This window comes from Lissotriton vulgaris, chromosome 2_1 (genome assembly GCF_964263255.1).
Source record: "Lissotriton vulgaris chromosome 2_1, aLisVul1.2, whole genome shotgun sequence".
Lineage (NCBI taxonomy): Eukaryota > Metazoa > Chordata > Amphibia > Caudata > Salamandridae > Lissotriton > Lissotriton vulgaris.
In genome coordinates this window covers 1803310830-1803329178 of record NC_141687.1, presented here as the reverse complement: position 1 = coordinate 1803329178, position 18349 = coordinate 1803310830, and the positions used below count along the sequence as shown (strand labels likewise).

The following is an 18349-nucleotide window of genomic DNA, read 5'->3' as shown; positions in this document are numbered from 1 at the left end:
GACGACCAGCCGAGGTGCCAATTGATGATGCCCTTTGAACCTCAACTACAGACTGTCACCGCAGTGGTCATGCCATATAGTCCTTCAACCGGCAGAAAGCTTCACATGGTAAAGAGATCTATACCACGAGGTGCTAGTACTACGGGGATTCCGGACATGACAGACAAGACCTTCCTGACTCAGTTAGCGAAGGTGAATAGAGTTAAAATACTGCAATAAATAGAGGTAAAATACTTTAATATATGGAGGACACTCAAACACAAGAACAAATGGCGCCGTGAATCCTACCTAGACTGCAGCTGCACACGCGACTCCAACCGCTTCCGAGTGTGAACCTGCGTGCAGTTGGTGAAGGCTGTGATGCATACTTCCCCAATTAAGGCAGACGAGGTAGCAGGACGTCCAAAAACATAATGGGCAGCGCTGAAACACCTAAGATGGCGGCCCCCACTGTGTTGCGCGTCTGAAATTCTCAAAATGGTCATACAGGACTGCGTTGGACTGCGTTGGAAGAAGGGGTAGTCTTATAAGGCGAGTATAGCACGAAACCTACATTTTATCAAGAAAAGTAGGGGGTCGTCTTATAAGCCGGAAAATACAGTATTTTTTTTTTTTTTTTTTTACTTAATCTATATTTTTTCTGCTATATCCTTTTATATCCCGTGCTTTTTTTTTTTTAATATAAAGGCTAAATTGTGTAGAAGAAATCGCTCCGGAGGTAAAGGAGAGAGCACCAGATGGGGGAAAGAGCCAAAAGCTATTTATAATAATAAAATAAGTCCCTATTTGTGATTGGTGAAAAGATTATGGCCAGAACGCTAAATAAATCCTTATTTATGCTAAAACACTGCTGCGCAATGGCAAAACAGCTGATTTGAGATAATAAACTGCCCGATGGCTCGAGCGCGATCAGTTGGTTACTGGGAAACTGGCACCCGAGAAAGGAGGAAAGACCCTTAGCAACGAGGCGTTGCTGCATGCGTGTTGGTGAGGGTCTTTCCTCTAATTGGCGTATGCTCCGAAAGTGAAGAGGAGCGCCGCATCGGGAAGGGAGATCTCCTTGAAGACCATGGGTCCAGTGGAGCGGCCCGAACTAGAGCAGGTCGGGCAGGGGGACAGCAACGGCCAAGTCGGCTGACACGAAGCACGAGGTTGCCGCAAGGTGAGCAGAGCGCCACGGCCGAGGCCAGCGCAAAAAAACTTTGAAGGAAAACAAGCGTTTCAAGCACAGTTAACAAAAGTGGAAAGACTGGGGAAAACAAATGGGCAAGGTTGGAAGCCGACCTCCATAAATTGGAGGTCGGGTGACCGAGTCGGGGGGGAAGTGGGGGGGGGGGGGCGGGGGGGAAGTGGGGGGGGGGGAAGCAAAACACACAAGTGAGGCTGATAGCTGTACAACAAGGAGTCCAAGGCATAACAAAGCACTATTAAGCGATAAACTAATGACAAGAAGGAGTCCAAGGCATAACAAAGCACTATTAAGCGATAAACTAATAAGCAATGACAAGAAAAGTTATCAAAGCAAACATCAAGAACAATCCGTAAGACCTATAAAAATAAGGAACTTATCTTCTTGGAGCCGCATTTAAAAGAGGCTGATTGCTATGTGCTCACGCCTTTTATATGTTTCATAATGTTCTATTGTGGAACCTTTGCTTTATGATGTATGCAGCTGCTTGGGTCTGCAGTAAAAGTATGCATAATGGTAGCCTCCGGTCTTGTAATGAAAGTGGCTAGTTGGGCCTAGTGAAAAAATGAGACTGCGAAAGTAGCATACCCTACTCACCATCACTGAATATAACTTGTAATCCTCGTCTTCCACACACACTTAAAGTCTGAAAACCTTCTGAAAGTATGGCTGTCAAAGTTTTGGGTGATCTCTTCTCAATAGGGATCTTCATTGCGCTGCAAGAGTATAAGGCAGAGACTGGTAACGCTACATTTTCAGTTCTGCTGTATTATACATTATGGCTGGCTGCAAGGGCCTTCTCCTCTGACTTTCCTCAACCTACCCCATTGCTCAGTATACTTACTACAGGCCTCGAAAAATTTACTAGCTTTCAAGCTATGGCAAGTCTGATTTTATCAGGGTGAGCTATTTCTATGTACTTCTGGCCCTTTCTGGCGAGAGAGCTCAAAATGGCAAAGAACAGATGTTCTGTTTATTCAAAAAATGAATGAGCAATAAATATGCCTTAAAATCATGTTTTTATTTTGTCACATTTAATGTGCCTTCAAAGACCGAGGTCAAATGTCAGTTTGTCTTATTATAAAATTGTTGCTTTTTCACCTGGAGATTGGTGTTAACTTAATTTTCTCTGACTGCAGAGTTAGAGTGTGAAATGAAAGGCTGTAGGACGTTAGTTTTTTTTCTAACACAACATTTAAATAGCTTGCAAGTAAGTTTTTACTGAAACCCGATTTCCAAACATTATCGTTTGTACACTCTATAGTTTTATTAGTAAAACTGCATGTTAGTGGTAACGTGTTATCCTATTTGATTGGAAAATGTGCTGTCTGTAAAAGGCAGTGCGCTATTACATGATGCTTTATTAAAATATTTATTAAAAGTGAGTTTTCAAAACATGAACTGAGGAGCATTCCTGCCCTCACCTTAATGACAATGTTTTTAGTGAACTAAGACCAATGCAAAAACAATTGATGGAGAGAATGCAGAGCAATGTCATGCGTTCACCCTAGTACAGAGATCTGGGTCTAAATCCATTGTTTTTTTACTCCTCATGCCTTTCCAGTTTGAACCCAGCCATATACAAATCCCTCTTGAACCTGCACCCAATGGGAACAGTCCAGCCCGAACTGCAAGACCAGGTCCTCCCTGGACTTGAAACAAGCATCCTAGGACCGGTTTCAGGGTTTCACCCCTCATCATCCAGGATAGCTTGACTCCAGTGCATAGAGAGCATGGGATGCAAATCTGGGCATACCCGTCCCTCTTGGGGTGACAAATGCAAAAACAACAATTGATGGACAGAATGTAGAACAATGTCATACATTCACCCCAGTGCAGAGATCGAGGCACGTCATGGTCATGTGGATCTTATATATGGGTTGGATTACTATTGTAAATGGAGCGAATCGAATAAAGGAGTTTTTGTACAGCAAACATGCCGAGCATGCTATTTCAAGGTACTCTCATGTGATAATGAAGAAAAAGGCTATTTAGTGAAATAAATGGTTTGCCTAGAATCTCAAAAATTGAGAGCAGTTGGAGCCAAGCACATTGCATTGGGGTAGAGTAGATTACTGAAGTCAATAAACCTGCAGGTCTGGTAAAATGTTTGATTTTTTGAGGCCTCTACTAACATGATTCAGAGGGGTGATACAGGCAAGAAGATCTCCTTTATGTACATGGAGATAGTGGGCAATTGGAAAATCCAAGAATGTGACCAGGCAAGCCTGGGAGACTGGTTTGTTTTCCACTATCTGATACATGCTGGTAATATTGTGGTGCTCAGGTTAAAGACATTCATTTAACTGTACAATTCAAATGTATTCATCACTTATATTTCCCCCAAAATGTATAGTTCTGTGTTGTGCCCGACTTATTCCATGCACACCCTTAAGATTAGGGCTGGGCGTAGTTTGCGTAGCGCCACTATGCACACTACGCAGAATTTTGGAAAAATGTTGATAACAAGGGCCCGTCATGAGGGTTCGTGTGCCTGGGACTGGGGTCCCTTGTGCCTGGGAAGGCTCTCTGATCTCCCCGCCTGGCTGGGTTGGAAAGCAGAAACCGCCCCGGGGCCTTGGTTTCGGTCAGGGCCTGGGGTTTGGGAGCCGGACAAGGGTCCCTGGTGCAGAGTCCCAGAGTCCTGCAAGGCTCCATGGGTCCCGAGCAGTCCTCCTCCGGGCGGCTGGGCCCCAGGAGCGCCTGCAAGCCTCCTCATGCCTGAGGCCCAGCGTGGGGTTTCAGAGCCCCCCTGAGCCCTGCAAGGGCAGATGGGAGCCCTACCGCGAAGGCTCGGGGGCAGGCAGTTTGGCTTTATTTCGGTTCCGGCCATCTGGTCGCACCTTCCCCCCATGGCCATCTGGTCGCACCCAATGCTTTCCAATGGGGCGACCAGATGGCCCGGCTTCCCTGGAAGTCCCGATGAGGGGGCCATTCACCTCCCCGATCCCAGCGAGGGCTCCAGGAAGTTGGGCCCCTCTGCGCCCTGGGTCCCCTCTGTCACTCAGTCCTTGTGGGTTCCCAGAAAGAGGGGTAGCCTTCCTCCGGATTACTAGGGGCAGGGTATGCCCTTAGGGCTGGCGGTTCTCTGCCGCTGGCCAGATGGTCTATGCTCGGACAACACCTCTCCTCCTTCCAGAGACTCCGGCCCACTGTGTGGCAAAGTGCCCGGGACGGGCTCCATGGGTCCCAGGCAGACCTCCCCCAGGCGTCCGGGCCCGTGAGCTTCGGTGGTCTTCCCTGTGCCTGAGGCCCAGCCGGGGTTCCCAAGCCCTCGAGAAGCAAATCACCTGAGCCCTGCCCTGCGTGGGCAGGCGTGAGCCCTACCGCGAAGGCTCGGGTGGGCAGCTGGGAGTCCTTTTGGTCCCGGCCATCTTGTCACACCTTTTCCCTTGGCCATCTGGTTGCACGCAATGCTTTCCAATGGGGCGACCAGATTTCTGGGCTTCCCTGGAAGTCCCGATGATTCTCCCGGATTCCAGTCAGGGCTCCAAGAGGTTGCGCGCGTCCGTGCCTAGGGTCCCCTCCGTCTTGCACAGTTTACCAGAAAGGGGGGTAGTCTTTCTCCGGATTACTAGGGACAAGGTACTCTGCCTAGCGGTCCTCAGCCCACAGCTGGACGGGCCACGATGCCCCCCCAGCCCGTGTGGCAGGCTGCCCGGGATGGGTACGGCGGTCCCCGGGGAGCCTCCCCCTGTCTGGCTGGGATCAGGGCCCCCGGGGAGGGTGGCCTCACCACCCCAGGCTCTGTCCTCTGTCCCTCTGCGTGGCAGGGTGCCCGAACGAGGTCCCGCGGGCCCAGGGAGGTTTCCCCTGTGCCTTTGGGCCCGGGAGCCCTGGCTGGGTCCAGGGGTCGCTCCGGGCCCCGGGTAGGGTGCTCCAGCCCTGGGCCCTGTCCCCGTCCTCCCAGCCTGCTGCACTGCCAAAGGCCCAGGACGTGTTTCCCTTTTGCCCGGGGAGCATCCCCTTGCTTGGCTGGGTTCAGAAGCTCTGGCCTGGGCCCCTGAGGTGCCCGAGGAGGGTGGTTTCCCCACCCTCGGCGCCCCCATCTTGGTCCTGCCGCGTGGCAGGGTGCCCGGCAGGCCCGGGGAGGCTTCCCCTGCGCCTCTAGGCCTGGGAGCCCCGGCTGGGTCCAGGGGCCCCGCTGGGCTCCGAGTCGGGTGCTCCGGCCCTGGGCCCTGTCCCCCAGCCTGATGCACGGCCAAAGGCCCAGGACAGGGTTCTGTTGTGCCCGGGGAGCCTCCCCTTGCTTCGCTGGGTTCAGGAGCTCCGGCCGGGGCCCCAGGGAGGGTGGCCTCCCCACCCCAGGCTCCGTCCTTGTTCCTACCACGCGGCAGTGTGCCCGGGGCTGGATCCGGAGGACCTGGGGAGTCGTCCCCTGCGCCTCCGGGCTTGGGAGACCCGATTGGGTCCAGGAGCTCCGTCCGGCCTGTGTCTGGTGCTCCGGCCCTGGGCCCCGTCATTGGCCTGCTGCTCCACCAAGGGCCCAGGACAGGGGTCCGTTGGTTCCGTGCAGGCCTCCCCTGCTTGTGAAGGTGTCTGCTGGCCCCAGGTCGGAGGGCCCTTTCGGTCCCCCCTTCACAGCCTCCACAGCTGGGGCCCTGGGCCTCCGATGCCACAGCGCCTGCTCACTCTTTCGTTGGGACACAGAGTGAACAGATGGCTTCCCTTTCGTGCCCGGCCATCTGGTTGCACCTTTCCCCTCGGCCATCTGGTTGCACCCATCCCCTTGACCATCTGGTTGCACCCAATGCTTTCCTATGGGGTGACCAAATGGCCGGGCTTCCCTGGAAGTCCCGATGAGGTGCCATTTGCCTCCCGGATCCCGGCGAGGGCTCCAGGAGGTCGGGTACTTTTGCGCCTTGGGTCCCCTCTGTCACCTCTTGTGCACGGATTACAAGAAGGGTGTTAATTTTCCTCTGGATTACTGAGGAGAGGGTCAATCAGACCTCTGTGAGGTTCGGCGATTCTGAAACAGGGGAAGGCAGAACCCGGGCCTGCCTGCCGGGGCCCCCAGGGGCCCAGGTAAGCACCTGCCTCTCGGCTCCTTGCCGATGGTCCTTTTTCTCCTGAGTTTGCTCAGGCAGACCTCCCTGAGGTCCGGTGATGCTGAGACTGAGGAAGGCAGCAACTGGGGCCACCAGGGGCCCGGGTATGCACCGGCCTCTCAGCCCCTTCTCGATGGTCCTTTTTCTCTGAGTTTGCTCAGGCAGACCTCTGTGAGGTCCGGCGATGCTGAGACGGGGGAAGGCTGCAGCCAGACCCGCCCGCTGGGGTCCCCAATCCGGGTATGCACCTGCCTCTCAGCCCCGTCCCGATGGTCCTTTTTCTCCGAGTTTGTTCAGGCAGACCTCCATGAAGTCAGGCGATGTTGAGACGGGGGAAGGCAGCACCCGGGCCCGCCCGCCGGGGCACCCAGGGGCCTGGGTACGCACCTGCCTCTCTGCCCCTTCCCGATGGTCCTTTTTCTCCGAGTTTGCTCAGTCAGACCTCCATGAGGTCCGGCAATGCTGCGATGGGGGAAGGCAGCACCCGGGCCCCCAGGTGAGCACAAGCCTCTTCGGCCCTTCCCGATGGTCCTTTTTCTCTGAGTTTTCCCAGGCAGAGACCGGGGAAGGCAGGACCTGGGCCCGGGTAAGCACATACCTCTTGGCCCCTTTCCGATGGTTCTTTTTCTCCGAGTTTGCTCAGGCAGACCTCCGTGAGGTCCAGCGATGCTGAGACTGGGGAAGGCAGCACCCAGGCCTGCCTGCCGGGACCCGGGTATGCACCTGCCTCTCGGCCCCTTCCCGATGGTCCTTTTTCCACGATTTGCACAGGCAGTCCTCCGTGAGGTACGGCGATGCTGAGACAGGGGAAGGCAGCTCCCGGGGCCCTCAGGGGCCCGGGTATGCACCTGCCTCTCAGCCCCTTCCCGGTGGTACTTTTTCTCCGAGTTTGCTCAGGCAGACCTCAGTGACGTTCAGCAATGGGCCTGCTGCCTGGCGGGAGACCCTTTACCCAGCAGAGCGAAGGCTGAGTGGCCCTGGCAGCTCATGCCCCACAATGGTCTGACCCGAGCGGAAGGGGTCGGGTGGCGCCAGGTCCTTGGATTCTGCTGACCAGCAGGTCCGAAGGCCCCGTGCGCCACACCGTCACCCCTCTCTGCCCAGCATATTTCCACAGCAGCTCAGAACGACCGTTCCGAGGGCCGCCGCCGCCAGGCTCCTGCACTCCAGCCGTCTCCTGGGGGAGACGGCTGGGCCTGCCGGTGCCCATGCGACCGCACCTCTTCACATCCCTCCAGCGTGCCCTCCCGTCCAGGCGGGCGGGCTCCTTCCCCAGGCAGGCTCCCGAGAGATGTAGGGGTGCATGAATGTTGCTGGTCAGGGAGATGGACACGCCGCTCCCACCCAGTCATCAGGTGCGGCTACCTGGTTGATCCTTCCAGTAGCATATGCTTGTCTCAAAGATTAACCATGCAAGTGTATGTACACACGGCCAGTACAGTGAAACTGCGAATGGCTCATTAAATCAGTTATGGTTGCTTTGATTGCTCCATCTGGTACTTGGATAACTGTGGTAATTCTAGAGCTAGTACATGCCGACGAGCGCTGACCTCCCAGGATGCGTGCATTTATCAGACCAAGACCAATCCGGGCTCGCCCGGCCTCTTTGGTGACTCTAGATAACCTCGTGCCGATCGCATGTCCCTGTGACGGCGACAATAAATTCGGATGTCTGCCCTATAAACTTTCGATCCGAGTAAAAAACACAATATCCCAACTGGTATTATTCAAGAAAGACAATTAAACATGTATGCGAAAGGCATTAAGTGAACAGAAACAAGGAGACTCATTTGTTTATGAAACGTGCTCATGGCATCATATAATTGTGAAGAAAAAGGGGGGGGGGGAAGGAAAAACAAAATGTACAGTTGTATCTGCACTATACTTAAATTAATAACAAAACAACCCGAATTGGACTTGGTGCTCGGAATGTGCAAGTGACATAGAGGTGGCGACGCAAGTGACAATTGTGATCAGCAAGGACGGCGCATGGTAAAACAGTGTTACATATATACAGTGAATTGAAAGAACACAATGTGGCACTAAATAAATTGCAATGCGAAAGTTTTTAGTTTGCAGTAATGATTTGGAAGAGCCACACTTGGATATGCGCCTTTTTATTGCGCTGAATAGTCAATGACGTTTTGATCCGTCTTAGTTGGGATCATCTTCAGGACCGGGTTGAGGTAGAAGGAATGGCGCTGAATGATAATATAGGACTTGATATTGATGTCGGAGTCTGGTTGACTATTGTGATAAGACTTCCTGTACGCTTCAACCCGCAGTGGCGAGTTCAAGCCGATCTATGCTGCTTCACTCAGCTTAGGTTCCGATACTCAGGCATCGTCCCTGGAACCTCCACGAAGTTCGCCTCTTCAACTTTAACACACCCCCCGAGGTGGATCCCCCAGACCTACAGGAAGTCTTATCACAATACCAGTTGGGATATTGTGTTTTTTACTCAGATTGTTCACCCTAATCCCAACATGGTTTATGGGTCACACTCCTGTTATACTCTACACTATCAACTTTCGATGGCACTTTCTGTGCCTACCATGGTGACCATAGGGAACGGGGAATCAGGGTTCGATTCTGGAGAGGGAGCCTGAGAAATGGCTACCACATCCTAGGAAAGCAGCAGGCGCGCAAATTACCCATTCCGGACTCGGGGAGGTAGTGACGAATAATAACAATACAGGATTTTTTCGAGGCTCTGTCATTGGAATGAGTACACTTTAAATCCTTATAACGAGGATCCATTGGAGGGCAAGTCTGGTGCCAGCAGCCGCGATAATTCCAGGTCCAATAGCGTATATTAAAGTTGCTGCAGTTAAAAAGCTCGTAGTTGGATCTTGGGATCAAGCTGGCGGTCCGCCGCGAGGCGAGCTACCGCCTGTCCCAGCCCCCGCTTCTCGGTGCCCCCTTGAAGCTCTTGACTGAGTGTCCTGGGGGTACGAAAAAATTAGAGTGTTCAAAGCAGGCCAGTCGCCTGAATACTTCAGCTAGGAATAATGGAATAGGACTCCAGTTCTATTTTGTTGTTTTTCGGAACTGGGGCCATGATTAAGAGGGACGGCCGGGGGCAATCATATTGTGCCGCTAGAGGTGAAATTCTTGTACCAGCGCAAGACGAACCAAAGCGAAAGCATTTGTCAAGAATGTTTTCATTAATCAAGAATGAAAGTTGGAGGTTCGAAGACAATCAGATACTGTTGTAGTTCTGACCGTAAACGATGCCGACTAGCGATCCGGCGGCTTTTTTCCCATGACCCGCCGAGCAGCTTTCGGGAAACCAAAGTCTTTGGGTTCCGAGGGGAGTATGGTTGCAAAGCGAAACTTAAAGGAATTGACGGAAGGGCACCACCAGGAGTGGAGCCTCCTGCTTAATTTGACTCCATGTGGGAAACCTCTCCCGGCCTGGACACGGAAAGGATTGACAGATTGATAGCTCTTTCTCGATTCTGTGGGTGGTGGTACATGGCTGTTCTTAGTTGGTGGAGAGATTTGTCTGGTAAATTCCGATAACTAACAAGACTCGTCCATGCTAACTAGTTACACAACCCCCAGCGGTCGGCGTCCAACTTCTTAGAAGGACAAGTGGCGTTCAGCCACATGAGCTCGAGCAATAACAGATCTGTGATGCCCTTAGATGTCCGGGACTGCATGCGCGCTGCACTGAACGGATCAGCTTGTGTCTACCCTTCGCCGACAGGTGTGGGTATCCAGCTGAACCCCATTCGTGATAGGGATTGGGGATTGCAATTATTTCCCATGAACGAGGAATTCCCAGTAAGTACGGGTCATAAGCTTGCGTTGCCCTTTGTACACACCGCCCGTCGCTACTACCGATTGAATGGTTTAGTGAGGTCCTTGGATCGGCCCGCTGGGGTCGGCAACGGCCCTGGCAGAGCGCCAAGAAGACGATCAAACTTGACTATCTAGAGGAAGTAAAAGTCGTAACAAGGTTTCCGTAGGTGAACCTGCGGAATGATCATTAACGGCAGAGTGGCCCGAGCGACCAACGGCGTCAGCCTGAAGCCCTCGGCCGCCTGCTGAAAGCACACACCGTAGGCTCAGGGCCCTTACTCGCCCCGGCCGGCGGAGCCGTCCGTTGCCGCATGGGGCGCTCAGGTGAGGACCTGGACTTCAGGGGGCCTGACCGATGTGTGAGGGACCGGGGATGGAGGGCGACCCCGCCCCCTGTCCCTCTCCGAGACAGAACCCAAGTTCACCCGGCACAACATCCCCTCGGGTGGGGGGGAAACCGGATGGCAGTGCATCCCCGGGCTGGTACCACCCCTCCCTCGAAAGGCCATGGCGCTAGCTGGACCCTCCTGCGCCCATGTCCCTGCCCGACCAGGTTCCGGGTGACCGAGGAGCGGCCCTTCTCACGGGGCAGGGCGGCCTGGAAGAGAAGGGGCCAAGGGCCTCCCACCGGCTCCCACGCCTCCCACTGGCTCCTCTCGGTGGGAGGCGTGCGGGTTGGGGAGCCGCCTCGCTCTTCCCTTCCGGCGCCTCCGACCCGGGCGAGAGTGGTGGGGGGCTGTTTGCCAGCCCGCCGGCATGGCTCGGGCCGCCCGGCGGCGGACAGCTGACATGCAGGTGGAGCGACCCTCCCTCGTTACCAGGTACCCAGTTTGACCTGGTCCCATGTGGGAGGGCCGAGGGGCTTGAAGACTCGTGCGGTCCCTCCCGATTACTCTGGGAGGGACCGGCGGCTGTGGGGCTGCCTGCTCCCGTAGCACTGGGAGCCCCCTTCCTTCACTGCCCGTGGGTGGGGGGCTCCCGGGCCGAGCGCCTGGCAATGTTTTGTTTCTCCCAACGGTGCAGTCTGACTCCCAGAGTGAAAGCCTTGAACAGGGCGCCCGGTTCGTCTCGCCGTGCGTGCGGCGGACGGACGGCGTCTCCTTCCTCCTGCCTTTCCTGCTCCCGCCGGTGGGTGAACGTTTTTTAAAAGTTGCCTGTGACTCTTGCAGGTGGATCACATGGCTCGTACGTCGAAGAACGCAGCTAGCTGCGTGAATTAATGTGAATACCAGGACACATTGATCATCGACACTTCGAATGCACCTTACAGCCCCGGGTTCCTCCCGGGGCTACACCTGTCTGAGGGTCGCTCGATCGTCAACCGCCTCGGGGCTTCCCCGGGACACGGCTGGGGCTGTCACAGGGTTAGCTCCGCTTCCCCTTCGTCCCCACTCAAGACCCCCTGATCGCCCATGGCATGGTCCCTCGCAGGGTCCTGCAGTGGAGATACGCCGCCGACGCGCCTGGCCCACGAGAAAGGGGTCCGGTGACCCATCCGCTCCTGGGCGCCTGGCTGTGTGCCGCTCGTGGCTCTCTGTGGTGTCCGACCGGCTGCCCGTCATTCTTCCAACTACGACCTCAGATCAGACGTGGCGACCCGCTAAATTTAAGCATATTACTAAGCGGAGGAAAAGCAACTAACCAGGATTCCCCCAATAACAGCGAGTGAAGAGGTAAGAGCCCAGCGCTGAATCTCCGCTCGGCGGCGGGCGCGGGAAATGTGGCGTACAGAAGTCTGTCTCCCCGGCGTTGCTCAGGGGGCCCAAGTCCTTCTGATCGAGGTTCACCCCGTGGACGGTGTTAGGCCGATAGAGGCCTCCGGCGTGCCGGTATCGGGTCTTCTCGGAGTCGGGTTGCTTGGGAATGCAGCCCAAAGTGGGTGGTAAACTCCATCTAAGGCTAAATACGGGCGCAAGACCGATAGCCAACAAGTACCGTAAGGGAAAGTTGAAAAGAACTTTGAAGAGAGAGTTTAAGAGGGTGTCAAACCATCGAGAGGTAAATGGGTGGGGTCCGTGCAGTCCACCCGGAGGATTCAACACGGCGGCAAGGTCGGTGGCCCGGGAGTTCCGGACCCCGTCCGCGGGACCGGCCTCCGGGCTCTACTTGGCTCCAGCAGGGTGCATTTCCTCTGCGGCGGTGCGCCGCGACCGTCTTCGGGTCGGCTGCGAAGGCTTCGGGGTGGCAGGTAGCCCTCCGCTCCGGTGGAGGGTTTTACAGCCCCCCCTGGCAGCAGCTTCATCGTGTCTGCGGGGCCGAGGGAGATACGACTGCCTCTGCGCCCTCCTCCTTGCACCTGTCACCGGCCGCCCCTCGGGCTCGCCGGACGGTTGAAGGGGGGATGGGGCCACAATTAGTGCGCCCGACCGTGTCGCGCCGTCAGGCAAGGAGGGCCCACGCCGGGCGTCAAGGGTCTGCTGCGATGTCGGTTACCCATCAGACCCATCTTGAAGCACGGACCAAGGAGTTCAACAGGTGCGCGAGTCGGCGGGCCGAGCGAAACCATGTGGCACAATGAAGGTGAGGGCCTGCGCCCGCCAGCTGAGGTGGGATCCTGGCACGCGTGAAGCAGAATTCACCAAGCGTTTGATTGTTCACCCACTAATAGGGAACGTGAGCTGGGTTTAGATCGTCGTGAGACAGGTTAGTTTTACCCTACTGATGATGTGTTGTTGCAATAGTAATCCTGCTCAGTACGAGAGGGACCGCAGGTTCAAACATTTGGTGTATATGCTTGGCTGAGGAGAAATGGGGCGAATACCATCTGTGGAATTATGACTGAACGCCTCTAAGTCAGAATCCCTGCTAAACCGTAATGATACCGCAGTGCCGTGGAGCCTCTGTTGGCCTGGGACAGCTGGCCTCTCTCGGGGGCTGGTGCGTAAAGCCGCTCGCTTGGGGACCGGAGCGCGGAAGGAAGGGGGCCGCCTCAATCTCACTTAGTGCACCGCATGTTCGTGGGGCACCCGGTGCTAAATCATTCGTAGATGGCCTGATTCTGGGTCAAGGTTTCATAAGAAGCAGAGCAGCTACCTCACTGCGATTTATTGAAAGTTTTCCTCTGAGCCAAGCTTTTGTCTCTCCATGCGTGGGTGCCCGCGGACGCCCTCCTCCACCACACCCAGGGGTGGGTCCCTCTGCCGCCGGGCCGGCGCAGGTTATGGGGGTCCACCGGGGCCCAGGGAGACTCTCCCTGGCCTGTCTAGGGTTTGGATGCTGTGACCAGGCCTGGGGCTCGTGCTCCGTACAGCGGGCCCCGGGGTGCGGGAGCCCCCCCGTCCTGCAAGCCAGCTGATGGTCTGGGCGATGGGGACGGAGGTCCACTGGGGCCCGGGGAGGTTCTCCCCAGCCTGGCTGCTTTCAGAATCAGGGAATGGACCGGGGAGCAACGGAGGCTGGCTTTATCTGCTAGGCTGGCAGAGCGGATGTTTTCTGCCCACCCCTACATAGGATAGGTTGGCCTGTTTCCCTGCCAGTCCGAAGTGCACCATCTCCACCCTTAACGAGTGCGGGAAGAGGTGTGGCACCGTAGCCAGGGCGACTGACGCTGGAATCTGGGGCTCACGGTTCGATCCCCGGCACCGGCGGCAGGTTAGCCCAGCACCATTTGACTCTGGGCAATAGCTTGCCTAATCTTCCCGATGGCCCCCAGCGCCAGGATGCCTTTGGGAAGCTGTTCGCGCTTTACAAATACTGGATTTGCATTCCTTTAATCTTACAGGGTAACAAATGTGTGTGCAATCTTTGAACATGAAAACCCAGCTCCCCCAAGGGATCATGGTAATAGATCTAGGTCCCTTTTGTTTGGACTCTCATGCATACCCAAAGAAATACACAAGAAATACTCAGCAAGGCTTTCAATATTTATTGAAGCATTGTGATTCTTGTATAAAATGTGTGCTGCGATAATCAGTAGAATGAAACAGATTAGAGTAATTAGCATTACAAGAAGAGTGAAAAAGATTAAATTTTCATCATTGTGCTAAGACAGTGAATATATGCTGACATAATATTGTGTATAGTGCACCCCTAACTAGTGCTATCTAACCTAGCCTAGGGTGGGTGATCAGCCATATCCCTGCCTTGGTGGTCTAACTCACCATTACCTGTGGGTAAGTGTCATCAGACTGCTCGTCTTGGTGGAAATCTCTTGTGTTGGTAAACAGGAATCAGCTGAGCTTGAATTCTGACATGTAGTGACCTTGCAGTATCGGCTGAGTGCTCCTCTCACTAAACAATGAAGTGGTTCTGTATAAATAATAACCGCACCCATGTGGGCATGTTGCAACACTTGTTGGGCCGGAATTGTTTATTCTAGTTGCATAGCGTCATTGCCTACTGGTCAATAACATAAAAAATATTTACGCAGTAAACTTTATACCTTGTACTGAGTGTTCAAGTTGTCGTGACAGTGTGCTTACGGAGTGGAAATGTATGCAATGCAGATTCATAAAATATTATCCGGCATGGCCACTCACGCAAATGTATATCAGAAGTCCCGTGCACGCAAGAAAAGGCAACTTTAGAAGCATGAACATGCAAATAGTAGCCTTTTTAACCTTGACTATCCTGATCATGTGACACCCTCTCCTTGGACGTAAGTGGATAAAAGCTACCCCTGACAAATGATAAAAATAAAAGGGTGAAGAAGTAAAAACTCTACTAAAATCTAAAAAAGAATTGTGCTTCTCTGATAAGACATTCTTTTTAAAATCATTAAAAGCTAAATTTACAAAAAAAACATTAAAAAGCTATTTAGCATTAGAATAAAGCTGAATAAAAAGAAATGTCCTACGGCTTGAAACTGCCCGATTGTTTGTGTTCGGGAAGGTAGACTAAGCAATGCTGTTCTTAGCAACTGCAGACAATGTTACTAGAGGCCCCCATCGGATCAGATACATCAAGGAAACCTGTTCCATCCAGCAGTCGCCGAATGAACAGCAGCCAGTGCAGGATCCGCAGAGGTCAAGCCAGAATCTAAATCATTAGGCGCAGAAGCATCACAGGAGGGCTCGTAGATTGTATTCAGAAGCAACAGAAAGTGCAAGGGACAACAATACAAGTAGACCGTCAATAGGCTTACTACTCAGTCAGTGTCCAAAGACCGAGCCAGGTGCATTCCTAGGCATGTGTCCAGGGCACAGTCGAAAGTGCACAAGAGACAGTGTAATAAGGGCTGCATGCAGCATAGCTGCACAGACGGAAAGGACCAGAACCAGTGTTCATTTAGTTCCTGAAGTAAGGGTGCGCCAAAACGCTGAATAATGTGTTCAAGACACAGGAGCACATGTGAAAGTGGCAGTTTCATTTGGCCTCTTAATTGGACATCCATTGCGGAGCAGAAGAAGGAATGTCCTGACAATCAGGAAAAGGGCAGGAGACCTCCAAAACTGTTTCCCAGCACGGAGTGTATGAAGGATGTAATAACTCAGAACACTGTCTGCAGGGTAGTAACAAACTCAGAGCCTGTTTTCTTAAACACTGTTATATGCGCCGGACTTGAGCGCAACACGATGGTTATCCCTGCCGTAGACCTTCTAAACTTCAGTGTCCCTGGATAGAAACTAAATTTCCCATCCTGCCTGGCGCGTGCGCCCACAACGTCACTGGAACTTCCTACTTAGTACGGCCATACTCACAAACAGTGTCGGATATTCTTCGTTCCAGCGGGTTTACCAGTGAGCTATTGGTTCTTTCCCTCGTTATCTCTTCCGACCCCCAGAGGATTACTCTGTCGTTGGCGAGCGCTGCCGCGTCTCTTGCGACGGAGTAGACCACTCGTTCTTTGTTGAACAGCACTTTCCGCCGTTAATTCTTGGTTGCCCTCCATTGTATGTAAATGTAAATGTATAGGCATTTATATAGCGCACTACTTACCCGGAGGGTCCCAAGGCGCTTCGACCGCTGCGAAACCCTTCCTGGCTTCCCTGAGAGATGGTCCCTTAATGGGTATCTCCAGGGTGAGACCAGGCATCCCCGGCGGTCTGGTGGGGCCGTTAGTGAAGATGAGGCAAGCTAATACCCAGAGTTGCCGAGTGTGATCGCTGATCAGAGTGGGCACCGAGGCGAGAGAATTATCGAGTCCGCTGACCCTGGTCCAGAAACCTGCCGCGCCGGGAATCGAACCCTGGTCCCGGGCCGTCCTCTGCTCTCGGGTCTGCCGCCTCTAACCAGTGAGCCACACGGCTCTTGCAGAGGACGATAGCTGTCCTTCTTTGCCCTCCGTTGGTGAGCCAGATCATAGCGGCTCTTGCGGAGGACGATTATGTCTTGAATGCCCCCCATTGGTAAGCCTGCGTCTAGCGGCTGGTGCGGGGGATGTCTACCTATTGCCTTGTGGATATTTCCAGAAAGGGACTCCAGCTGTGCCCCTGCGGGACCCTTTGAGTTTTCTCCATTGGAGAGTTAGCGGTTTGCTGCTCTTGCAAAGGCTTAGAGCATCGCCCGACATTGTCGGTGCTCTACTAAGGTACTGTTTGTTCTAAGAGCTTATCGGGTGACGTCACCCATTTTCTCTAGCAAACTATTATCTAGTTATGTGCTTCAGATTAACAGTGGCAAACATTTCTATGGGCTAATCTTACAACCTGGAGGCATTTATGGGAAGCCAAATTGATCCAGTTGGGTACGTCTCAGCCGTTATGTTTTGTTAATGGTTATGACACTTTACATGATAAGAAGGTCCCTTCTGCATTATTCTTTCTTTTTGTCACAGTAGGATATAGCCCATGGTATTGCCTTCCTGAAGACACAGTATATAAGAAAGAGTTTTACCTTAGTCTCTTTGCTGTTCTTATTCCTTCACAGGTATAGCATCAAACCTGTTTATAGTGGTGTAGTGTGATATATATTGGAGAGTGGTGTTATATGATTCTTGTTTGTCATTCCAGATCTCCCTCCCTGCTGTTCCTTTCATTCCCTTCCTCCCGCTTGATCCTTCCACTGAACTATGCTGTTATGGCATTATAGGCTTGGCTAGATCAAAAGGTGGGCCCTCTGAGCATCATCCAATCCCGGGGACCGCGAGGATAACAAACCCTTTGGTGCTCATGACGTCATGAGCTCCTGTGCTCATGATGGAACCATTCCGTCATGAGGACAGGAACACAAAATTCCATTTTTTGGGGGGTCTCGGTCGGTGGAGAAGAGCTTCCCCAACCTCCTGAGGCCCTTCACTCAGTTTCAATGTTTCAGTGCTCGTGGGGCACCGAAACACTTGGAAGAGGTATCACTGGAAAGGGCAAAATCTCGCCTTTCCAATGGTACACTTCCCTAGTGGATCCCTGCTCGGGGATCGCCCTCCTGGGGCGGTCCCCAAGCAGGGATCCACCCATTAGCCACCAGGGAGGGGGGCATGGGCCTTTGCTCCCCCCCATTTGATTTTCCCAGACAGCCTTTCTGCCCCCCCCCCCCCCCCCCCCCGGTGGCCAAAGCACCCACCCTACCCCCAAAGAAGGAATAAGACTTTCTGCCCCTCCATGGAGGCAGTGTCAGGAATCAAGCTAGCATAGCATCTGTAATCCTAGGCAGTCAAGGAAAACAGAAGCCTCAAATGGTTAATCAGTACAGGAATCTATAGACTTACATTGTGAATTGAAACGTTCCAAGATGGCCGCTGCCTTTACTGAACTTACTGCAGGTCTGAGACAGGACTTTTTAAGACGAGTGTGCGCGCTTTCAACTGCGCACTTCAATCAAGACTTTCCTGAGTGAAGTTCGTTCCTATCCGCTCCTCTTCACAGAGTGGGAGGCGGACTTCTGGTGATAGTATTTCGTATTTCAGGATAGCTACCCTGCCATTGTAGCCCTCTTGGCTTGGAGCGGCGTCCAGTTTCAATTTCGGTGTGTGAAAGCCACCGTAATTGGAGGCTGCATTCCTTAGCCTTTTCCAACTTCAAGTACGGCTCTCCTTTCCAAGGAGTTTCTTTGCCATTGTTGAGGAGCGAGAGATTCCGTATCGGAGCCTCAGCCGGATTTTCAAACCTCACGTCAGCCGAAGTCAGTAAGGGATTTCTGCTAGCGCTTCGAACTGAACTCATCTCCTCCCTATGTGGTCTTTCCTAACCTTTCCGCCCTTCCTTTCCTTCCCTGCTCCTACATGGGCGTAACCCTGACAAGACTTTCTTGAGGATTATTTTGAAGCTCTTTTCCCCAGCGCTTTCTTGAACCATCAAGAGTCCTTCGTTTCTATTAACCAGCGCTTTACTGAACTATTGAGGGTGAGAGTTACTGTGACATTTCAGAGTCAATTCTGCATATTGTCTACAAGCGAAGTGTGTATTTATATGCTGTCATTTGTTAATAA

At 53.3% G+C, this 18349-nt stretch overlaps 1 protein-coding gene, 1 non-coding gene and 1 pseudogene across 12 annotated transcripts in view; all 3 read left to right on the top strand.

The window, feature by feature from the left end:
* The window catches only part of NAP1L4 (nucleosome assembly protein 1 like 4), a 1422554-nt gene that overhangs the window by 95463 nt on the left and 1308742 nt on the right, over positions 1-18349 (top strand). The window lies entirely within an intron of this gene.
* LOC147733299 (18S ribosomal RNA) lies at positions 7600-10234 on the top strand (annotated as a pseudogene).
* Positions 11203-11353, top strand: LOC147733298 (5.8S ribosomal RNA). The gene has a single exon (XR_015308995.1). It is a non-coding gene; the product is annotated as a 5.8S ribosomal RNA (ribosomal RNA).